Here is a 16057-nt window from a genome sequence, read left to right on the forward strand (position 1 = left end):
ACCTGGCCAATGTATTGTGAAATCCAGTGAGCAATAGTCACTTTTGCGACAGTTTTACCAAAGAAGGGCTTGGCATAGGACACAAAAAGTTTATGGAAAGGTTTATTTCTGTGCAGATAAAACCTCAACTGCCTGTGAACATTCAGTAAATGTAATCGGTATATCCCTTTGTTCTGGTAGTTCGGAAAAAATACTGGTAAGTTAATAATCTGATTAATATTGGCCTCCAATGCTACCTTGGGAAGGAAGGACAGGTTATTGTGTAGTGACACTCTATCCTTGTGAAAGATCATGTAAAGGACTTTGATAGAAAGAGCTTGATGCTCTGACACCCTTCTAGTGTATGTAATGGTAACCAAGAAGGCAGTTTTCCAGGTCAAAAATTGTAGATCCACATATGCCGCAGGCTCAAAGGGAGGAAAAAACAATGCCAGCAACAACAAAGTGAGGTCCCATGGAGGAATGGGGTCCTTAACTGGGGGTCTGAGAAGAAAAGCACCTTTGAGAAAAGTTTTACAAAGTTTAGAAGAAGCCAACGAAGACATGTCTACTCCAACATGAAAATTAGAAATGGTGGCTAGTTGAACTTTCACCATTGAGGAACTAGCGCCTTGATGAAAAATGCTAGCTAGGAAATCTAAAACAACTGAAAGTGATGCAGTGAAAGGGCTCAAAGACCTCTGAATGGCCGAAATAGAAAAACGTTTCCATTTACTGCGGTAAGCTTTTCTGGTGATTTGAGTCGCCACCAGAATTGATTTGATGGGAGATGACAGACCGGGGTCCTAAGAATCATGGGAACTGGAGCAGCCAAGCCATAAGCTTCAGGTTGTCCAGATCTGGATGAGGAATCCCCAAAGGATGGGAAAGCAGATCCGGGACTGGATCCAGGGTCCACGGTGGAACAACTAGGTGAGACCTGAGTAAGGGAAATCAAACCTGTCGAGGCCAGAATAAAGCAATGAGGATTCACAGTGCTCCCCAGCCTTCGGGCTTTCTGCAGAAACTTCGACATGAGAGGAAGAGGAGGATATGCATAAAGAAGCCCAGGAGGCCAAGCATGGATCAGAGCATCTCTGGGGGCTTCCCACAGCAGGGGGTTCAGAGAGAAAAACTCGCTGCATTTCACGTTGGAAGGAGATGCGAAGAGATTGCAGCAAGGATGACTCCACTCTAGGAAGATCTGTTCCGCTACTGAAGGCTTCAGAGACCACTCGTAAGGCATCAGGATAAATCCGCTGAGTCTGAATGCTAAGATGTTGGACCACCCTGGGATGTGCGTTGCCACCAGAAAACGGCTGGTGGAGATTGCCCATTCTCACACACTCATGGCCTCTCAACATAAGGGATAAGATCTGGTTCCCCCCTGTTTGTTGATATACCAGACCACTGACATGTCCATCTGAAATGCAATCGTTCCCAGAGGAAGATGAGCATGAAGGGCCTGCAACGCAAGAAGAACCGCTCTCATCTCCACAACACCGATGTGCAGATAGGTCTTGGAAGGGGTGCCTTGGACTGTCCTTCCCAAGCAATGCCTCCCACCCAAGCAGGGAGGTGTCCATGGTCACCGTGGTTTGGGGTATAGGAGGTTGAAAAGGGCATCCCTTGAGGAGATCCGGGGACCAAATCCACCACCAAAGGGAGTCCCCTGCACACTTTTGAAATCCTCACTGGAAAGGACAAGGGAAGGTCTAAAAGTTACCACTGAACCACTAGAGTCCACTGCAGAACCCTCATGTGAAGGCGTGCCATGGGGAGAAGATTTATCATGGCTGCCATAGAACCTAAAGCTCTTAACACTGCTTTGGCTGATGGTAAATGGGTCTGAAGGATGTGAAAGACATGTAGCCTCAAGCTGCGTATCCTGTCTGAGGCGAGGAACACCTGCGATTATATTGTGTCCAGCCATGCCCCAATGAAATCTAGAACCTTGACCAGTTGAAGGGCAGACTTGTTCGTACTGATCATGATGCCCAACTGGTTGGCTAACTGAAGGAAGGAGTCCCTGGCCTGATGGAGTAGATGCTCTGAGGGGGCGGTAAAGAGCCAATCGTCCAGGTACGGAAAGACCTGAATGCCCTGAAGCCTCAGGACCACTGCCATAACGTTGGTAAGCACCCGGGGGCTGTGGTGAGACCAAAGGGGAGGGCTTGAAATTGGTAATGACTGGCTCCCAGCTGTAACTGAAGAAACCTCCGGGAGCGCTTGTACATCTTGATGTAATAGTACGCATCCTAGAGGTTGATCAAGCACATCCAGTCACTGTCCTGAAGATGAGGCAGAACGGATTGAATTGTGACCATCCAAAGTGTTGTCTTGGTTACTAACAGTTTCAATTGGGACAGATCCAATATTGGTCTGAGGTCCCCCCATATTTTTTGGCACTAAAAAGTACCTGGAATAAACCCCGGATCCAGACTGGTCTGGGGGGACCGATTGGATGACCTGCTTTCTCAGCCGTGAGTCTATTTGTACTACTGCTTCTTCTCGCTGCATGGGTGGAATGTCCGAGAGGGCTTTGTTGGAAGGGGGGTAGATCCGTGAAGGGGACAAAATATCCTCTGGATATGACTCACAGCACCCACTGATTTTTAGTGATGGGTGAAGCGACAGATGACCCCCGACTGCTTTCAGAGATGGACAGCTGGACAACCCCCCTCAGGGTTTCTGTCTGGGTTTATCAGAGAAAGGTTTTTGGGACTCAAAATTCCTAGGACCCCCACTGCCTCTAGGGCAGCGTCTGTCATATCCCCTTCTGCCTCTGGGGGAAGGTGAGTCCTGAGTGTCCCGAGAAAATGCCTGAGACTTGTGGAACCACATCATCTTCTGGCCTCGCCGGTTCCTGGAGAAGAACCTTTGAGGCGGTGAGAAGCGGACCCCGATGGCAGAGTCTTCTCATCCTTCTCGCTCTGAACTGTCACTCTGCCTTCCCAAAAAGGGAAGTGGCATCAAAAGGGGCAGCCCTTGAAGGGCTCTGAGAACTGACACAACTGGAGCCAGGCGTGGTGCCGGATGGCAATGCCTGACCCCCACTGCCCGTGCTGCTCCCTCTGTGGCATGGGAGAGCAAACACATCAATGTGTTGGCTACAGATTTGAGGGTGGCCATTCGTGCATCGAACGTCTTCCTTTCCTCTGCTGATATGGACCTTGGGGTCATCTCCATGACTTCCTCGACTAGATCTCTCTGGAGTCAAATAATGTGCACCATGTAGTACAGTGACCTCACGCAGAAGGTCGCTGAAGCATAGACTCGCTTCCCAAAACAATCCAACGTTCAAGGCTCTCAGTCAGGCGGATAAACCGCGGAACTCTCCTAGGAGAGTTCCTTCTTGTTGACCGCTGCCACCAGCATGACATCTACAGGGGACCCCTTGTGCCAGTGTAATTTGTCTGCGGGAGGGCTTAAGACCTTATCTGGACACTTGGGTATTGGCTCTATGGTGTCCAGCTCCTTCCATGCCCTAAATATTATTAAATCTACAAATGGATCGGCAGGAGGGGACACCCAAGAGGTAGATGGGCCTGAGCCAAATGCCTCCAAAAACACGGACTCATCAGAGGTTGGTTTTGGGGTGGACCACCCCCTCTTTGGCAGAGGACCTCCATGATGTCCCCAAAGGAAACCTCCTCGAGGTGATCTTGGGGAACCTTCCCCTTCATCCAGGTCTGTGTCTTCTGTGAGGGACTCTGGAGGAGAGTCCAAGTGTTTCCTTTTACACATATGCTTGTAGGGGAGCTCCTAAGGAGGACTCTCTGGGGAGGTCTCAAAAGCAGGTTGGTCCAGAGCTGGAACATCCTTGGGCATCACAGCTATGGGCTGTCCTTCAGAGAGCAAGATGGTCGGACCTGCACTCAAGACCGGGGGTTGTCTGGACGGACTCTGAAGACGAAATAGTTAGAGGCCTTGAACCTGCAAGAACCCTTTCCACCACATTGAATGCAGAGGAGGAACGGACCTCCGGGGCTAAACTGGCAGAAGGCACTCCCCTCTGATCCAACTGGGGAGTCAGAGTGGAGCCTCTAGGAGCGGAGACATTGAGGGGGATGCTTCTCTCAGACAAGTTCAGAGCAGAAAGCACCCCCTCAGATCCGACCCCAAGGCTACGGGTCCAACAGCTCGGATTCAATCTAGTTGGATCAGACACACACAGGGCAGTTGCCATTGAGGTACATGGTACTATCGGAGCCAACCCCTCGACTCCGACCGTGCTCGGCTTCAACAGCTCCGAAACCGTGGGTCGGATCTGAGGAGGAGTGATGCATCTAAATACCGGTTGGAAAGCGCCTGCTCCGGTGGAAGGTGGCCCTGGCACAACCCCCATCAGGATTTGAGTGAGGATAAATCTCCGCATCATCCTGTTCATCTCCGCTTCAGAAATGCTCTGGGTAGAGCGGGAGGACGCTGCCCAAGTGGGCCGGGAGAGCCGGTGAGGAGAGGGCCTAGGGGGCGACCGGCTAACTAAAACATCTGTCTCAGGGGAGAACCTTGGGGACCTAAGCCCAGGTGAAACAGGCCTGGAAACGGGCTTACTCTTCGGCGGGGGCTGGCCTCCGATGAGCGGTCAGGGGGAGTGCTTGCTAGGCTGGTCCTTCTTGACGTTTTCCCCTTTCCTGGGCCTCTTGGCAGGAGGATGAGTCCCAGTGGCCGAGGAAGGGGAAGACTAAGCAGCTGCTGCTTTCTTAGCGGGTGAAGGTGGGACGTCCGTCCCAGCAGTGGAGGGCAACAGGCCCTTAATCAGTTTGTCCCGCCTGTCCTTAAGAGCTCTGGGTTTAAACTAAGCACAAATAGGACAGGGGGACTGGAGGTGAGCCACCCCCAGACAAACCATGCAAAGTGTGTGGCCATCTGCAGGGGAAAGCTTATGGCCACACTCTGTGCATCTTTTGAAACCATGCTTTGGGGCGTCCGCCATGCCTTAGCCGGTTCAAAGCAAATAGACACATACATACACACACACACAAAACCACGTAGGCAAGAGAAAGAGGAGGAGGATAGAAAAGCCTACAAGAAACAAGTACAAAGAACCCTGTTAAAGTATAGAAATGATTAGGAGTGAAAAGGATAGTTATAAAGATATCAAAAGTTAAATTTTTACACTAACTGCAATACTACCACAATGGAGCTTTGACCACCCTGCTTCCTCTCAGGTGGCAAATGAGATCTGAAGGGAGAAGGGAGAAGGGAGACAGAGGCACTATGGGTAAGGTGAGGAGCATGGAGCTCAGAGCTATGGCTGGAAAATGCAGCCGTGCTGGATCTGATATGGATCAGAGGACCCACAGGTTGAAGAGCAAATGAAGTAAACTACTACAGATCTGCCTAATAGCCATAACTTCTGCTAGGAGAATTTCAGATATTCAAGCCTTATCGTCTAAACCCCCTTTTCTGATTTTTCAAAGACAGGGTATCCTTATAGAGCAATGCTTCCTTTCTACTGAAGGTGGTGTTAGAAAAGTACAGTTGTGTACACTTACCATAAACGTAGATGTTAGAGTGTATTCACTGTTGCAGTCATTACATTTGGGTTATCTGCTTGCAGGTAGCCCTCAGTCAGCCTGATGAACAAAGTCTTGGGTCCTGTGTTGGTTACTGTCCCTTCTTCCATGACGTCAGGTCATCAGGGGTAAAAAACATGCAGCCGATGCCATTACATCAGTTTTTCTTGCCCCAGATGTCAGGTGCCCCCCAATAGGAAGCAATTAAATATAAAAGTACAAGGATATACCTCCAACAAAAAAGCAAATACACCAAAAAGGCTTTTAAGCATTGCAAAGGAAAGTAGAGGTATAGCCAAAAGAAGTTAGGGGGCTGGAGGGAGGGTAACCAGGACTGCAACAGTGAATACACTAACATCTACATTTATGGTAAGTGTACACAACTGTACTATGTTCTTCATATTTCACTGTTGCAGTCATTACATTTGGGTAGATTCCCAAAGCTATGGTTGGGAGGAGGAATTTAGATAGCATTAGGGCCAGCTATAAGGCCCTCCAAGACTGCAGTGGCAAAGCTAGCTCTGGGTTTAGAGAAAATTGGCAATTGATAATGCTTGGTGAAAGTATGTACAGAACTCCAGGTAGCAGCTTCTAGGATGTCCCTGGTAGGGTGCCTCTGAGAAAGGCTGTAGAGGTAGATGCAGCCCTGGTGGAGTGAGGTCTGATCCCCTGGGGGATAGGTTTTCCATGGTGCTTATAGCAAAAATGAATGCAATGGCTTATCCATTTAGAAATGGTTTGCTTCGAAATAGCATTCCACTCTGCCCCTGCAACAAATGCCGGCAGCAGTTGCTCAGATTTTCTTTGAGGTTTAGTCCTGTCCAAGTAGAATCTAAGTTGTCTGTGCACATCTAAGGAATGCAGTATCAGTTCCCCTTTATTCTGTGGATTGGGAAAGAAGGTTGGCAAATGAATGGACTGATTAAGAGCCACACTGGATACCACCTTGGGCATGAAGGATGGATTGGTTCTGAGGGACACCCTGGCCGCATGAAAGATGATGAAAGGCTCCACTGCCATAAGGGCCTGTAATTCAGATACCCTTCTAGCTGAAGTGATTGCTAAAAGGAAAGCTGTTTTCCAAGAAAGAAATTGTAAGCCTGCAGTAGCATCTGGCTTGAAAGGAGGTAGAGTGAGTTTCTCCAAGACAAAGTTAAGGTCCCAGGCTGGGACTGGAGCTCTGCTGGCTGGTCTCAAATTTTTGGCCCCTCTGAGGAACTGCTTGAGCAGTGGATGGGAGAAGAGGGGACGTTCTGTGTTATAATGAGCTGAAATGGCTGAGACGTGGATTTTAATTGAGGAAAAAGACAGGCCCTTGTAAAGCATCTCAGTTAACTATTGTAAAATCTGAGGTAAATTGGGTGCTGCTGTGCACATCCCTTGAGATTGGTTCCAAGCACAGAATCTTTTCCATTTTTCAGCATAAGATTTTCTAGTACTAGGCCTCCTTGCCTCTAAAATGATATCCATCACAGGTTTGCTGATGGATGGTAAAGGAGAGATTAAGTAATTAGCCAGGCTGCAAGGTTCAGTGTTAGAAGCCGAGGGTGCAGAATCTGGTTCTCCTTCCGAGACAGCAGGAAAGGAGTCTGAGGCAGGTGCCATGGAGATGACCATGACACACTGTGCAGGAGGGGGTACTAGTGTTGGCGAGGCCAGTCTGGAGCAATCAAAATTATCCTTGGTTTGTCCTGTTTGATTTTTAGTAGTACTTTGGAGAGCAGAGGTAGAGGGGGGAAGGCACAGACTGATAGGTTTTTCCAGCTGAAGGACAGAGCATCCACTTTCCAGGCTTGTTTGTGGGGAGTCCTTGTGCAAAATGTGTCAAATTGGAAGTTCTGGGGAGAGACAAACAGGTCTATATCTGGGCTCCCCCATTTGCTAGTTAACATGTTGAAAATCCTTAGTTCCAGTTTCCACTCGTGTCGGTCCATGAGATTTTTGCTTAGTCCATCTGCCAGTGTACTTAACTTTCCTGGCAGGAATTGAGCTTGTAGGTGCACTTGGTAGCTCAAGGCAGTGTTCCACAATGCCATGGCTAGTCTGCAGACGGGGTAAGAATGTGTACCCCCCTGCTTGTTTATGTACCACATAACAATGGTGTTGTCCATCTTTACCATTAGTTATGCTGGAAGAATGTGGTCTTTGAAGGCTGTCAGAGCATTCTGTACAGTTAACATTTATTTTTGATTGATATGCAGGGTGCATTTGACTTGGGTTCCATTTGCCCTGAATGCACTTCCCTGCCAGGTGAGCCCCCCATGCATAGTCTGATGTGTCTGTTTGGGTGGCAGGGAGTGGTGTGAAAGGTACTCCCTTGTTTTGGTGGCAGGCCTCTGCTCACCAAAGAAACTGTAGGCGTAGGCAAGGTATGACAGGAATCATTGTTTCTAAGGTCTTGAGAATGTTGACACCATAGGCTTTTTAGATACCACTGTAGTTTCCTCATATGCAGTCTTGCATATGGAATTAGAAGAATGCAGGAGGCCATGGAACCCCAAAGGCTTGCGGTATTGGTCTTGCAGATAGCAGGGTTTTTGTGGCCACTTGTTTGAAGTAAGTTGTCAAATGAATTTGTTTCTCTGGCGTGAGGTAAGCCATCTGGGAAGTTGTATTCAAGCTTGCTCCCAGGAAAATAATTTGTTGACAGGGTGCCAGGTGTGATTTCTTTTTGTTTATGGTGTACCCCAGACAACTTAGAATCCTTTGTACAAAGGCCAGTTGATTCAAAAGTATGCCCTGGCTTTCTGCCTGAATTAGACAATCATCCAGGTATGGGTATATTTGAATATTTATTTGCCTGCAAAACCCACTTGTCTGAGGTAATGTTTCACCAAACTGGAAGACAGATAGCCTTAGGAAAAGAGGAATGAAGTTTGGGAGGGTGGACAGCAAAGGTAGGCAGTCACAGACTACCTGTCCTGTCTTGAAACTGAGGTTTCTGGGCAGGAGTCTGAGCAGGGCTGGAAGGGGTCTGCTGCTTCCTGGTGCTCCTTCTGCTCCTAGAATGGGGGGATTGGAGCAGTGTGTTTTCTAATGAACTGGGTTTTTGGTGGTGTAGTCCCTATGAAATTTGGGGACAGGGGAGACTAAGTGTTTGAGGTCCTGGAGTTCCTTCCCCTTTTGTTGAAAGGTCTTGAATAGCTCAACCACTTTAGCCCCAAAAAGGGCAGAGTTATCCAGGGGAGTGTCGAGGAGTTTGGCCCGAATATCATCAGGTAAGGGCTGTTAGTCTTAACCATGAGTGTCTTCTAAGGGCTGAGGCAGAGGCTGTAGATCTGGCACAGGCTTCTGCAGCATCATAGCTGCATCTAACTGAATGTCTAGTGACTTGGGAAGACAATGAAATGAGGCTAGATATTTCAGCCTTGGCAGGTGAGTGAGGGAGGTCTTTCAAAAGCTTAGTGACCTGAGCCAAAAGGGCCAGAGCATATTTAGACATATGTGACTGGTAATTTACTACCCTAAAGGCCAACGTAGCAGAAGTATAAACATTTTTGCCAATGCGCTCCATTGTCTTACTGTCCTTGTCTGTGGGAAGGACAGAGGTGGAGGGAAGCAGTCTGGATGGTTTATCTAGAGAGACTGAGACAGTGCCAGGGTCTGTAGCAGGGCATTTAATCAGGAATTTAGCCAGTTCAGTGAATTTATAGAATCTGTCAGGCCTTCGAGGGGCAGGTGGTTGGGAATCTGTTTACACAGAGGTTGCACTGAATGCATCCAAGAAGGCTGGTAAAACTGGAGGAATGGCAGAAGGAGCAGGAGTGTCCATCTGCAAGAACTCATAGTACCTTTTTTGAACCTCTGACATTTCAGAGGAATCCCTCTTAAAATATTCTCTCATTTTTGAGATGGTCTCACTAAAGGTGAGGTCCTCTCCTGGGGAGTCTGTCTCAGCAGAGCCTCCTCTGGGGAAGCATACTCAAGAGAGGAGGGCATCTGGGCACACAGGAAAGGGAATCTTCCGAAGAGGAATCTGAAGAATCCTGAGCTTCAGCTTGGAGAGTGTCATCAACTTGAGGCGTGGGACTAAGGAGAGGTGGGGGAGCTAGTGAAACAGACATAGCAGGCCTTACGGCCATAAAAGCATTAAATATGATCTGGGAAAAGCCTGCCAGTCCGGCTGGCTTTCTGCAGGAGGGGAAACATGTTTATTCTTTTGCTTCTTTTTCAGGGAAGGTGTAGAGGGCACAGGGGCTAAGGCTGGCCTAGATTCTGTTTGCTCGGAAGCAGTGGAAGAAACTGTGTGGATGTCCATGAGTCTAGGTTCTCCCTCATCGTCAACAGCCGTCTGCAAGACATCCACAGATTTGATTTCCGCCCTAGGTTCTGCAGCCTCCCGAATGGTACCCACTATACCTATTTTGGCAGATTCCAAACATTCCTCAAGGTGAATGTCGGCCAGATGTAAAATGGGTGAAGGAGGTGTCGCAGGTTCAGTGCTCTGTTCTGACCAGACGGCCCCTCCAGCTAGCACCAAGTGTTTAAGATGCTTTTCTAGGTAAATATTAATGGCATGCAGACGACTGCAGTGTGTCTTATGTACGAAGGCCTGACATAGCACAAGTTTGATGGTCATGAGCAAGCCCTAAGCAGAGAAGGCAGAGCTCATGGGCGTCCTTATGGGGGAGCTGATGTCTGCTGCTTCACTTTCTTTTCCTGGATGACATGAACCTAAACATGCATGGACTGACTCAAGAGAAACAGAAACAATGGCCCCAATGGGGTACTTATCTTAAAATTTGAAGATCCGACAGCAGGAAGAGCTGATGCTCAACTGGCGGCAGAGAAGTTCTGGTGAAAGGTATGTGCAATCATCACTTTTATGGCCCACACTCCCTCGGCCGTTAGACGTCCCACGTACCCAGCAGTGACTAGAAGCTTTTGTATACTAGCCGGACATTCGGGTAGCTAACAGACGATAACCCAAGGGTTTCAAATACAGCAACATGACAATAGAAGGACATGGGAAAATTGCTTCTCCACTCACTGAATATCCATTGGCAGATGCACTATCTGCACAGGACTAAACAATTCAGAAAATCAAACCATTTGTTTCATTTGCGCATCAAAAATTAGTCCAACCTGTTAAAAAAGTGATGATAACCAAGTGGATTACAGAATGCATGACTTGGCTTACATAATCGCAAATGTTCCTCTACAGAAACTGGTAAAAGCTCATTTCACCAGATCGGTGGTGACATCTTTGGTTTTTCAGTCTAGAGCCTCCTTAGATGAAATTTGTGCAGCAGCTATGTGGTCAATCCCACACACTTGTTACAAATTGGATTTGGTCTCAAGCTGTAAATAAGTATTTGGCTCGAATGTTCTCCAGTATGCCCTCCCTTAGTGTCCACCCAAGGCTCAGGTAGCTATGGACTCTCCCACATTCATGAGGATGAATGAAAATTGACATCACAAAGAAGTGGACTCATCAAAACTTTTTCAGCCTCACATCCTCTCCCTCCGTCCCCCTTCCCTTTGTTTTTTTTTTCCTGCCTTGGGGTGAACGTGTGGACACACAATATTTCCCCAGATCTTGAGGGCTAATCTCTGTAAACCTGGTATTACAGGTCTCATCATTCTAGCTTGGACTTAACTGTTTTCCTTTTTGTCAAGAACAGTTTATTCTGTGCTTTGCAGATAATTTCTATGATTTATGGTATAAAGATCCTTTTTGGCATGTGTTTATTTTGTCTCTAAAGCAATGGGTATAATCTGAGGTGACAGGCAGCAGTGCACTGTGGGTAGGGGACAGCTCGAGTTGGATCCAGAACCCATTTGTGAGGCTGAATAAAAATGAACACAGATGGAACTTTATGGTGAGTACAGGACTTCTTTTTTATTGCTTAGGTTATAAAAATTATAATATTTTTCATATTTTGGTGAATTACTTTGTTAGGAAAGATGGCAAGATAAGTAAAATATTTTATAGCGAGTATCAAAATGTACAAGTCCATGTCACAACATGAAATGTGAATAGTACACAGATATCACAGTTTGTTAGATTACAAAAATTAATATCTGTCGTTTTGCTGGCAATATCTGTGCATGGAAGAAAGGCAAGATCATGGATGAAGTCTAATATTGACAGTGTTACAAACAAGCTATTTTCTGCAAAAAAAAATTATGCTCATCTAAGACAATAGCAGAAATGTAATAGTTTGTTGTATTATGGAAAATTATATTACTTATTATTGTGCTCATATCTTTGCAAAGGAACATGGAGACAACACACATGATGGATCATTTAGAAGATGTCTATCCACACAGGTTATACACTGATGCAGCCTACGTCTGTTGCAGTTGATGAGATATTATGCTTTGTCTAACTATGACAAAATATTATACTTATATTTCTGTGAACATCTCAGTAAAGAAGCATAATGCAGCACTGGTTAAGGTATCAATTTAAAGTTGAAATTCACATAAATTAAAACTGTATTATGTCTACATAGTATGTTCACGGAGATATTGTGATTTGTTTTACCAAATATGAGTAATAGAATGATGAGACCTGTAATACCAGGTTTACAGAAAAAAATATGCATAGCATCTGCATTCCTTACCAAATATTGTCTAGCAGCTAGCTGTCATGGTTACAGAGTTAAGAACATATGGTTTCCCTAAAAATGAGCTTGGGCTGCACTATTGTTCCTATGGTGGAAGCAAGCGTTCAGAATTCCTGAGATGATCCGGAGTGAATGAGTTAATACTGGAGTTCCTCCAGAGAGGTTTATTTCTGAATTTTCTCATTGCACCATTGCTCATAAATTCTTCTTTTCAATTTTCGTTCTGTCTTCCCAACATAAAAGGAATGTGTTCCTTGAAAGTAGGCAACTGTTACTTGAGGGGAAAGAATACAGCAACTGTGAGGATATGGGAATAGTATACATGACTAATTGTGTTCACTATCAAGCCTTTTATGTTGGGAAGACAGAATGAAAATTGAAAAGAAGAATTTATGAGCACATGTATGAGGTACAAAATAAGAGACCAACGCGCTCTATAAACATAAGTTACAATGTAAGCAAGCACATTTCATATTTTTTCTACTTGAGAAAGTGAAATATGATGTAAGGGGTGGTTTATGGGAGGAAAGGGGTGGTTTATGGGAGGAAAGAATTGAATACCGTGAGCTTTGGTGACAAGTTACGTTGCAAGCCAACAAATGGCCGGGACTCGAATTAATTCCATTGCCCCCCTCCTCAAATTAAGAGCTGCAAAACTATAGGTTTCAAATAGGAATTTTGTGTTCTTTATTTAACAATCAAATCATTAATTACATTTTTCTATCTGAATTTTACCTTGCATTTTATATGATACATTTATATAATGATGTTTTTTTAATATGATAGGGTAAAAGTCAATAATGAACTACACTGACGTCTAATGTATTAAAGTTATATGTATTTTTTATTTACTCGGTATGAAGACTTTCACATACATGCATTACTATGTACTTTTTATCATTCTTATATTATAACTTATTAAAGTATGGCAATACAAGTAATTTTATATAAGGTTTAATGTTTGGAATAAGCATTCATGAAGCATATATTTATTTAGATAGGGCCATTGCAGTATACTTTTATACCACAAGATGGCATTGTAACAAAGGTTTTTTGAAAAGATTTTCATGTTTATGCTTCGTAATAAAAGTGATTATACTAAGAAGGTTGTAAATTCATAGATAACATGTATGATGCTTTTAGCAATTTTACAAGTAAATCTAGTTTAGAGGAAATTTTCAACTTAGAAAAGGAAAAAAAAAGTTGTGTTTTAGATTTTTTACGGCATAATGTTTAATTATGTCATTTATTATTCAGCACGGGATTGGTAGTTTTAATTTAAAATTGGTGCACATAAATGCATTGGGGTAGATTCCAGCCCACATCTGAGGAAACGTATTTGTACATGACCAGATTTTCTTCATGCATTTGCTCAAGGTGATAGTCCATCTTTTTTTTGGATGGGGGTTGGGGCAGCAGGCTATTCCATAAGGATCCTTGGAGGACTTCCAAAGGAAAAAATCTGGTGGAATGCTAGCAACCCAGAAGCATGGAAGGTACCACTGTTTCTAACGGTCTCAGAGACAAAGACCTTGGGCCCCCTCAGACTCCCCTTTACAAGAAGAATGAGATGGGTGTGTAACAACCTCCTGGTAATATCTGTTCCCCTCTCGTATGGAAACTGTAAGATGACAGCCAGAATCATACTTGTACATGGGTAACAAATTGTAACCAAAGGTAAACACTAGCCAAATGCAGTGTGTGATCATTTGAAAGGTAAAGTCTCCTGTGTTAGCATCATGTTGTACTCTAATTTTGTGGTCTTCCATCTGATTGGCCAAGTCCCACAAGGCATTGAACAGAAAACATAGATTCCAGCTCTGTGGCACAGAGATGAAGCTAGACAACCCAGGATTGAACAGCAACCTGGTTGCTGGAGAAGCCAGCTGAGAAGGGTAGGAATGAGTCACTAAAATTGCCTTGCCCAACTTTGAAAAAGGGATGACAGCCCAATCTGCTGCAGGGCTTGCACCTCACAGGGGAAGGTGTCCCAGCATGCAACAGGCCAGGCTAAATGTTTGTTGCTTACCAAATTGTGCATATGCACAGTACATGCATCTTGGCTTTGTTCATGTAAGCATGCACAAGATATTAGGGCATACTGTTACACTATGCAGAATGTCAAGTTGCTTCTGAGAAATGGAAGAGATTATCAGAAATCTCTTAAGCACCCTGCAGGTATAATGCAACTCAGAAAGAGGAAGGGATGCTGTGTAGTTCTTCTGTATGGGGACAGTTAAGGACTGCCCTTAGATATGAGTGACCCTGACCTGGGGGAATGAAGCCAGACCTCAAGCTACTGGGATGAAGGCTCCTCCCAGATCTCATAGACCGCTAATCCTTTAAGCTGAGAGTATGCTGGAGATGAAAAACCTCCATGGCTATCCAGATGACTGCTCCCTCCAGTTGGCTCTCATCAGTGTTAATGTTCTGTGAGCAGCTGCTTGACTGGAAGAATAAATGGGCTCATGGCTCAAGGAGGAAACTGATGGTGAGCACACATGGATGGGAAAGAACACAAGCAAAATACATTAAATAGGTTCAACATGGTGGCACTAATGAATTCTTAAGCAGACTTGCTTCTCCCTCGCTAATAAGTCTGTTTCAAATTCCTGTCCAGGAATGCATATGAAACTACTTATGCAAATTCATACACTAACTTCCCCTATAATACAGCAACTGTGCTAACATCAAAAGCAAGCCTGCAACTTCCACTATTTCTACCTGTGCTGAAGCTTTTCAATTTGGAACAAGCATGCAGATCGTGTTCCTTTCCCTACAAATAGCAACAGCCCTCTTTTGCATTTCCAAGATGATTATCTGATAACTAAAAGGCGCACTTAAGCAGGAATTCTTTTCTGGCATTAATGGTGGAACCTTTCCATACAAATTATATTATGACGGCATATTAATTCTGGGAGTGGAAAGAAAAAAGAAATGGGGAAAGAGGGCTTGAACACACCTCAAAGAGTAGAATCAGTGGAAGGTGCACACCTTGAATGGAAGAATTAAAAAAAAAAAAAACTGATAGGGCTCCTAGTTCTTTTGCACTGCTGAGGGTCCCTTAAAGTAAGATCTGAGATGAGAATCAAAAGCAGAGAATCCCTTTTAGCAAACAACTCTACTGTTGTTCATAGGTTCATACTAGGCTATCTGCCCTAGGGCATTTATAAACCTAGCCAGAATGTGTTTGGCTTTCGCCACCCATTTTAAATTTATTTTGCTATGCCCTTTTTCGAGGTTAGTATACTGTGCCCTCTGTCTAACAGTGACACAGAAGTGATACTCGGGGTAAACCTATGACCCCCATCCACTCATCAAGACTCCTCTTGAAGAGAGTCAATGAGGGAAACTGCCTAACCTGGACTGGGATTTTATTCCAGAGTGAAGGGAGCCTCTGGGTTATGAATCTGTCCCTCCAGCATGTCCTATTTATTTCAGTGCTGAGGTTCAAGTCTCTCGAGCACGTAGCTCGATGGGATTTGGATTTTCTGAGGTGCAGCATGTCCATTAATTCCGGGTTGGACATGGCTTTATACGTCAGGCACAGATCGCCTCTGAACAGGCGGTATGTCACTGAGTAGAGCTGGAGTTTCTTTAACCGGGCAGCATATGGCATCTCTTTGAGCCCTTTGATCCTCTTGGTGAGGTACTTTTGGGGTCTTTCCAGTTGCTGCAGGTGTCTGGTAAGGTACATCCCAAAAGGGGCATTGTACTCAATTATGGGCCTGATGAGGGATGAGTAAAGAGGCACGATGACCTCCCATGATCTAGATGTGAATCCCTTCATGATTAGGTGGGCTATATAATATGTTTTTCTAACCAATTTGGCCACGTGGTTGTCAAATGAGAGATTGCTATCAACTTGGGTCCCCAGATCCCTAATTACTTCTTCTGTACTTAATGGATTACCACCTATGTGGTAATTTGTGGGCACTTTGTTTTTGCCAAAGGGGATGACAATACAATTTTTGGCATTTAGCT

This window comes from Protopterus annectens, chromosome 2.part0 (genome assembly GCF_019279795.1).
Source record: "Protopterus annectens isolate FY-2018-M chromosome 2.part0, PAN1.0, whole genome shotgun sequence".
In the NCBI taxonomy this organism is placed as follows: Eukaryota; Metazoa; Chordata; order Ceratodontiformes; family Protopteridae; genus Protopterus; species Protopterus annectens.